Genomic DNA, 9314 nt, shown 5'->3' with positions numbered 1-9314 from the left:
TTTGTTATAAGGTTTGGCAGGGAAGCTCTAGAAATCCCTAATCTTGACATGACTATTGCTGTTGAAGCATTCAAGATGGGAATTCAGAAGGGCTCTTACTTTTATGATGATCTTGTGATGACTTATTGCAGGACTTTAGATGAAGTAAGGAACAGAGCACTGAGGTTCATACGGCTGGAGGATGACAAAAAGATTCAGGAACGGTTAGGGGTTCAAACGAAACAAGAATCCCCTGACAAGAATAAAGGATCCTCATACAGAAACAACAATTCGAAGCCATACTCCAAATTCAACAGTCAAAACGTTCAAGCTATTGAAGAAGATGATGATGATGAGGATTACCCGAGCATTTCATGACTCCTTTCCCTTTACCACATATAGATTCCATGGTGGATCTTGCACATGATTTAGGACGCCAAATAAAATACTCACTAGACTAATCACAAAACACACATAGTCAGGGACTCACAAGACACACCACAACTTAAGACACAAAAAGACCAGTTAACCAATTAGTTAAATCAAAGCTAGTCTTGCTATAGCCTAATTGGCCTAGCAACGACGCCAAAACTTGATGTGCTAGCTTGCTTGGTTTTTAATTTCGAATTGCCGTCGTGCGTGGGACTTTGTTAACGTGCCTGCTTTTCTTTTCTTTTGCTGTCTATGGTAGTGACTTTCTTCAGCCCCCCCCCCCCCCTAATTTCCTACAACCTCCGATTGCCACCAAGTTAATTTGTTTTTTTTTCTTCTTTTGTCCGATTGCCCGTCACCAAGTTATTTGCTTGAATCACCTTATCGTGTGGTCTGCATGATTTGTGAACAAGACTTTAATATTAGATAGCCCATTTATACTTCCTCTGCCAACAAATGTTAGATTAAATATTATCATAAAAAACTGTTAAATCAAATTAAACAATACTGAATGCTTCAAGAACGTTGAACATTCTTAATAATTAATATATAAAATTAATTCCAAAGAAAATGAATAATCACAATAAATAAAGTTTGCTTGACGTATCACTCATCAAATTAACCAGGGTTTAGGGTTTAGTAAAGTACATTTTAGCCTATCGTATTTTAAAACCTTTCAATTTAAATAGAAACCACGAATGAGTATATACTTTAATAAAAACAAAACTAAAACAACTCAAAAGTGTAGGTGTTTATAAGATTTATATATAATTTAGAGCATACCAAAATACTTTTTTTTTCTTTGTAATTAGTTAAATATTATATTCATTCACTCATCACATGCAATTTTATATTATTTATGTTGACTGCATGGTCATATTATGAGGTCTATGAAGCGTAACTTTTCCATTGGGTATCATTTACCTCTTCCTCTATATAAATCTCGTTCTACATGCATGATAATAGCAACTCAAACAAACCTTATAGATATATATCTCGTTCAAGATGGCTTCAATATGTTCTTTTTCTTGTTCAGTTCTCCATTGCAAATTTATCATGAAACATTTAAACAATTTGAAACTAGAAAGGCACTATATTCATCAAAATCCACATCAAAGTCGAATGTCATTGTGAAGGCCATCACGGCGGTTGAACCCGTCTCTAGACGATCAGCAAACTATGCGCCATCGTTATGGTCATTTGATTATGTTCAATCACTTTCTAGTGAATACACAGTATGATTGTGAATTTACTTCCATTTACATGCTCTTTTAATTTCTAGTTGTATTTAATATGCAAGGTTATGCTTATATTGAACATTTAGGGAGAAAATTGCAAGGCAAGAGCAGATACATTGAAGGATGCGGTGAAGATGATGATACACAAGGTGGCAAGCCCATTGAGTACCCTAGAGTTGGTTGATGATTTGCAGAGACTCCGTATTTCGTATCATTTTGAGGATGAAATAAGAAATATATTGGAGGTGATTTATAACAATTACTACAAAACTCATGACCAGTGGAATACAATGGATTTGAACCTTAAATCCCTTGGATTTCGACTACTAAGACAACATGGTTTTCAGGTTTCTCAAGGTACAAACTTATAATTAAAGAATTTGTATTCACATAGAACACACTTAAAGCTTTAATATAATCTAAAAGAAAAATACTTGAAAATGCCTACTACTAACATCGACTGAAAGTAACGTTTTTCTTTATATTTAGATATATTTCACAACTTTAAGGACAAGACTCAAGATCCTAAGCCACACTCACAAGAGGATATGATCGGAATGTTGAATTTGTACGTCTTCGTATCATTCATTCGATGATGAAAGCATACTTGACGATACTAGAGATTTCTCAGCAAAATATCTCGAAGAAAATCAAAACAAGATGGATGAGGTTATATCATCATTAGTAACCCATGCTTTGGAGCTTCCACTACACTGGAGAATGCCAAGAGTAGAGTCATAATGGTATATCAGAGTATACCAGAAAAGAAACGATATGAATCCCACATTGTTAGAGTTTGCGAAATTAGATTTTAATATGGTTCAGGCTGTCCATATTGATGATCTAAAAGAGACATCAAGGTATCATTTTAATATGGTCCAGGATGTTACACGCAATACATTTATATATGAACTTTTAAAAGTAAGAGTAAAGTTCTATGAACAGGTGGTGGAGAAATACAAAATGGGTTAAGAACCTCAGCTTCATTCGAGACAGTGTGGTGCCGAGCTTTCTGTGGGCTATTGGTTTTGGGTACCAGCCTCAGTATAGCCATGGTAGGAGATCACTAGCACGGGCTGCTGCGATAATTACCACTATAGATGATATATACGACGTGTATGGCACATTAGATGAACTTCAACAATTTACTGATATTATAGACAAGTAAATGATAACTCACTTGATTAGAATTAATTTTGTGTTTTGTGACAATTCACAAAGGATATGAAAGCTGATTAAATATCTAATCAACAGATGGGATATTAATGCGATTGAGAAACTCCCGAATTATATGAAGATAGCTTTCTTTGGATTCTACAACACGATTAATGAGATCTCATACGACACATTGACAAACACAGGAATCCTCATCCTTCCATACATTAAGAAAGCAGTAATTAAACCATCCTTGATCTCAAAACTATAAAAATATTGTAATGTTTGATTTTTTATCTATGTCTTATATTTCGGAATGGTAATATTGTAGTGGGCAGATTTATCCAAGACTTACCTAGTCGAAGCACGGTGGCACTATAGCGGATATACACCAACACTCAAAGAGTACTTGGATAATGGCTATATATCAATATCTGGTCCCACAGTACTCATGCATCTTAAATTTGCAACATCGGTTGGTGCAACCGAAGAAATCTTGCAACATATGGAAGAATTTGAGGCATTAGATCGCTACTCGTCACTGTCTTACGACTAGCTGATGACTTAGGGACATCCACAGTATGCAATTCTTTTTATTTGTATCTATACTTGGTATTAGTAAATTTTGGGAAGACAACATCTTTAATACTTTGTTTACCAGAAACTTATTTTAAATTTGAAAATGTTGATTATATATATGGAATACAGAATGCAAATAAATAAACTCACACATTCTCTAATATCTTAAAGGATGAACTAGCAAGAGGCGACACTCCAAAATCAATTCAGTGTTACATGAATGAGAGTGGTGCGACAGAAGAAGAAGCTAGAAAATACATCAAAGAATTGATTGGGGATACATGGAAGAAGCTTAACAAAGAACGAGCACGTGCTAATACTCAATTTTCACGAGAGTACATCGAATATGCATCAAATATGGCTAGGACGGCACAATTCATGAATGGCGAAGGAGATGGGCATGCTCGTCCTGAAATAACTAAATCTTACTTATCATCATTGCTTTTTAGTCCAATCTAAGAGACAAAATAATCAAGAATGTGTACCTTACATTGGAGGTGAAGCTTTAAATATAAAATAAGATGCTAGAGGGCATCCCAGTATAACTTATGATATGTAATGGAGTTGGAGCAGTAGTTTAGCTTGTAACTACTTTAATAAGTATTAAGTTTGTTGAAGTTGTTTATAAGCTTGTAACTACTTTTTAGTCATGTATCATGCGATTGAGAAACTCCCGATTTATATGAAGACAGCTTTCTTCAAATTCTACTACACGATTAATGCGATCGCATGGTCTCATATGACACATTGACAGACATAGAGGTTCTCATGATCTCATCCTTCTGTACTTTATAAAAGCAATAATTAAATTATCTTTGATCTTCAACTATACAACGTACTATTATGATTGATTTTTTTATCTGTAACTAATTTTTTTGGAATAGAGTGGGCGGATTTATAAAAGGCATGGTGGATACACATCAACACTGAAAGAGTACTTAGGATGATGATTATATATCAATACCCAGTCCCATGGTGAAGAAACGTGGATCTACTCACTGGTAGCAGATCTACTTTCCTCGGGTTTTGATTGTACTATCTCACCGATGGTTCTTCTGGATCTGTGTTCTTCCACCTACAAAATGAACAACGCCGTTAACTTACCCCTCAGAAAGGGACAGAGGGGTCCTCTTTGGGGTAACCCTCCGGCGTGAGAATAAGTATATGTAGGAAAAGATAATAATGTGAGAGTAAGGGAATCTGGAGAGTATTGCTTAATAGCTGAATACTGTATGATTGTGTGACTGTGTTTTTGTATATCTTTCCTTGTGGAGTTGATGCTGTATTTATAGTGCTAGGGTTTCCACTGATTGAGCTGGGACCAAATTAGGGTTTTGTTGGCCTCCTCCAATCGATTTGCGCCACGTGTCCTTGGAGACACCTGGTGCTTTTTCATTGGTTATAATCACGTGGTAACCCATGAGTCATGCCGAGCTGTCCACCTTTCATTTAGCAGCTGTCAACAACAGCATATCCTTATTCCTTAAAAAGATGCCTTCTGGAAGGTTGTCTGACGTGCACAATCAAGGTTGCCCTAATCCTGATTTGGATAAGGACGAGGTTGATTATGTGCATGTGTGATATGCGCCCATCCTGAGGATGCGCGAGGTCTTCTCTTTATTCTCATGCGCAGATATTTCATGCGCAGATGTGATACGCACAAGCATGTAATACACGTCACGCGCGGATGCCCCACGCGCAGCTGCGCCATGCGCAACTGTGATATGGGTGGGCATGTATGATGCGCGCGGATGCGCCGCGCGCGGATGCGCCACACACGATGTGATATGCATAAGCATATATGATGCGTGAGCATGTGATACGCGCGAGCATATGTGATGCGTGAGCATATGTGATGCTTGAGCATATGTGATATGTGCAAGCATGTGATGCTTGAGCATATGCGATATGCGCTGTGCGCATAAGTTTTGGCTTTGTGCCTTGATAATATCTTTGATTTCTAATGTCTTGTATATATCTTGTGGGTTGACCCGCCCCGCTCGATGTTGAGGCGGGTACATACCTCTTCACATAGCACTCATGCATGCTAAATTTGCAACATAGCTGGTGCAGCTGATCGATATCGAAAGCTCAATCAAAAACATTTATAAAGTACAACTCCACAAGTATCAGTGGAAAATGCTAATCAAGTTCAATAATTACTAACTAATTATACTATATGGACATATGATGTCAAGCGGTTGGAAAATTGATTTGATTGTAAAACAATTGAGAGAAAAATGACCAAACTTCAAATTTTAGATTGTGAAGCAGCTTTAACAATTTGATTTAACCTATTTGTAAAACTCGTTTATTTATACATATAATAAAAAAACTAAATATTTGACGTTACTGATTGGCTTGGCTGAATAATAACCTAATTGGTTACCAATTTTAGGGTTTGATAAATGTAATCAATTCAATGGTTAAAAATAAATGGGTCAATGACTCTATGAACATAATCTTAAAAGTTGATGACCACAAATCAATTAACTACTGATAAAACCTCAACGCATTCAATTACGAAAAATTGTTTACGTTCACAAACAAATGTAAAAGATTAATCAACTCTAGTTCCATGTAAAGGTTCAAAATACAAAATTTCTTTCTTACAAACACAACCCTACTCCCGGAGATGGTCACGAACGGTTTAGCCTTGCATCTTGATCATGGATGTCTCGATTCTTGGTTGGAAGGATGATAACATAGTTGATTATGGTGATTAGTAGGTGTCATGATGGTGGAAAGTGGCTCCAAAACGGCTATGGAGAGATGTCTTTTTGAATTAGGGTTTCCATAAATAGGTGGCTGAAAAACGAATTCAACATAAAAAACTCGACAAGGGCGTAAAGTTATGCCCTTAGTCACTAGTAGGGATATGCCCTACTTGGGTAAACTGACATAAGGTTACTCCCTCGTCTAACCACCTTACGCCCCCACTCAATTTGAAGTATGTTTGGTTTTTCAAGTACTTCGCAACGTTACGCCCTTTATAGAGTAACCTTACTCCCCAGTCACAAAATGCTCATTATTTTCATATTTATTATATCTCATCCAACACTTCAGCATGCTTCCTCCTTCATACTAATTGATTGTTCTTCATCTTTATGCTTCCGAAATAGCTAGTTTAAGCTCCAATTACATGCAAACATAATAGAACTCAAAGTAATCGTGTTCGATACATATAAACAGTTGAATTGCACAATATTAAACATTATAAACATGTCCTTTTACCCCCTCATCACATCCCCACACTTATCCTTTTTCGTCCCGAAAAAGATTTACAATGTAATCAGAACCAGAAACTGTCTTTACAAAACACTTAGATTATTATAATTAATGACAGGCTAACACAAATATTGCGATCACCTATATTTTTGTCCAATTAAACCCATGCCCTACTACTTACCGAGACAAATAAGGTGTGACAGTTCAGTAGTTTATATGATTAAGTGGGACCCACACTACAAAGCCCTGAAGCCGCCTCACCAAGCTTCATTATGGTTTTACCGAGCTAGACCACCCCAACTTGACTTAAACCTTAAAATCAGTTGACTAAAATTTTACACAACAAAGTGTACAATTTTTAAACCCATATGTAATAGCTATGACAATCAAGGATATTGTTGTCCACCTAAACTCAAGCATCAAAGTCTACCAGAGTGGCCATTATATATAGTTAAGGTACAATTAGGTACAAACCTAGCAAGTGGTCCCCACTACATGACATACCCTCGTTATCAAGTTACACCCCGGAGCTCATCATCCTATGTGAATATGTACATTTCATCTATAAGGTTTACATACATTAAATCTCATGTAGCTTCTTTCTTATTGGTATGGAATGCGCAAGAGAGACCAACGAATGACTAACAGCATGAGTGATCTACACAGTTGTTTAAGTGTACGGTGAAGTACTTGTGATCATTTATGACTTTTTATCACTATTTTGAACAAGTGATTTGCATTGGTTGTGTAGGTTTTGCTTTTTTGGTAGTAGTAATTATGGGTTTAGCTTTTTAGTTCAATTTAATATTTGTCAACCACTTAGGTTATACAAATACCCATATGACAAACCGCATAAAGACCCAAAATTTCAAAACCCCGAAGCATCCTATCAATACAGGATTTAAGGTCATTAAACCATACACCGTGAAGCGTTAACCACTTAAACTAGAAGTATGTTAATTTTAGTTTATCTCACAAGTCATCTAGCATACTCTAACGTTAAGCCTCTCCAAACATCGTTCAATAGTCTATTCATATTTTAGAAAATTATATTTTTGGTGATCAAACTAACAAAAGGCTTGAGTATGGTCCGACATTTCATCCCAATCCTTACACAAGGTTAACTAAGCAAACAAAACCCTAAGACGTTTCCCAGTAAAATCAAGCAATTAAAAGTTTAATTACGTCAACTACCAAACCGTCCATAAATTCTTAAAAGTTGAGTCTACCGACAAATCCCTTGTTTAGTATGTTTCTGCATTTTATTATCCCACATATATATGGGATATTGGTTTTAAATACTCTCAACTTTGACTCATTGGTAGATAGCACTCCCAACTTACGAATTGTTCCCCAACACTCCCAACTTTTAACATATTTTCTTTTAGCACTCCCGGAGTAATGAGACACTAACTTCGTTAGTGTTTCGGGTAAAAAATGTCATTTTTCAAAGTTCAAGGGATTAAATCAAATTTTATTTATTACACTAGCCAAAAGTTCCATTTCATTGAAAGGATACTAGACCTAAATTACGGTGGAAACACACAATTTATATACAAACTTTCAATAACTTTTGGGGGTTTCAAGTGCAGCTAAACGCCCAAATTCAATTTCTGGTTTGTGTAGAACCTAAACATGACATTCTCGCTCACACAATTCTCACTCCCACCTGCAACAAAACCCTCATCAATCATCCCAAATACCCAACACCATTCAAACCAACCCTAAACCCACTTTCCAATTCCACCATACTAACCACTAACAAAACCAAAACCCACCGCTACACCATCCTCTGCAACGCCTAAGATGAAGAAGAAGAGAAGCCCACATCAGAACCCACCCAACAACAACCATCAGACGAACAACTATCCGAACTGGGTTCAGAGATCAAGAAAGCAACGATGAATATAGAGGTGATTAAGAAAGATGAGAGTTTATGGACCAAAGTTGTTGAGGAGATTAGACAATTGAGTGTAGTGTTTGAAATATATCATCAATCATCAATCATACCCAGTAAAGTCCCACCAATAGCATAGCTATAAGTAGGGTCTGGGAAGGGTAGGATGTAGGCACACCGTACCTCTATCCACATGGATAAAGAGGTGGCTTCCAAAGAGACCCTCAGCTCTAAAGTACTAAAGTACATGTGTATGAAGTAATACAAAGGAAATCAGAGTTCAACAGTAATAATAATAATAATGATAATAATAATAATAATAACAATAACAATAATAATAATAATATTAATACTATTTATGTAGAGAAAATATTATTATGATGTGTGACTAAAATAAGGTAAATAGAAGCCCTAAGGTATTCATTTCTTTCTAAAAATCCTTAACTTTAATTCTACTTCTCCAAGAATTCCTATCCTCAACCATGTCCTCAGAGAGGTTTAGGTCTATCAGATCATGCTTAATCCTCTCGTCCCTAGTCAATTTAGGTCGTCCTCTACCCCTTCTCCCCTCTATAGTAATGTTTTCTATGGATCTAACAGGATTCGTCGTTTGTCTTCTCTTCACATGTCCAAACCATCTCAATCTCCACTCTCGTATCTTGTCTGCTATGTTCGCCACCCCTAATATCTCCCGAAACACGCCGTTTCGTATTCGGTCTAACCTTGTGTGCCCACTCATCCAACCTCAAAAATGACATTTTTTTACCTCAAACACTAACAAAGTTAGTGTCTCGTTACTCCGGGAG

The 9314-nt window shown here is 36.4% G+C and overlaps 1 pseudogene across 1 annotated transcript; it reads left to right on the top strand.

The window, feature by feature from the left end:
• Positions 1–1416: 1416 nt before the first annotated feature.
• On the top strand, positions 1417–3846 carry LOC143618974 (R-linalool synthase QH1, chloroplastic-like; annotated as a pseudogene). Its single transcript, XR_013151121.1, has 7 exons — positions 1417–1646; positions 1736–2006; positions 2139–2509; positions 2595–2813; positions 2904–3042; positions 3136–3383; positions 3555–3846. The product of XR_013151121.1 is annotated as an R-linalool synthase QH1, chloroplastic-like (transcript).
• Positions 3847–9314: the final 5468 nt, after the last annotated feature.

The sequence above is a fragment of the Bidens hawaiensis genome, unplaced genomic scaffold (genome assembly GCF_021521415.1).
Source record: "Bidens hawaiensis isolate Kalapana, Puna unplaced genomic scaffold, B.hawaiensis_p1.1 tig00002343_1, whole genome shotgun sequence".
In the NCBI taxonomy this organism is placed as follows: domain Eukaryota; kingdom Viridiplantae; phylum Streptophyta; class Magnoliopsida; order Asterales; family Asteraceae; genus Bidens; species Bidens hawaiensis.
Note: the sequence above shows the minus strand (reverse complement) of the source record. Positions and strands in the feature narration are given on the sequence as shown.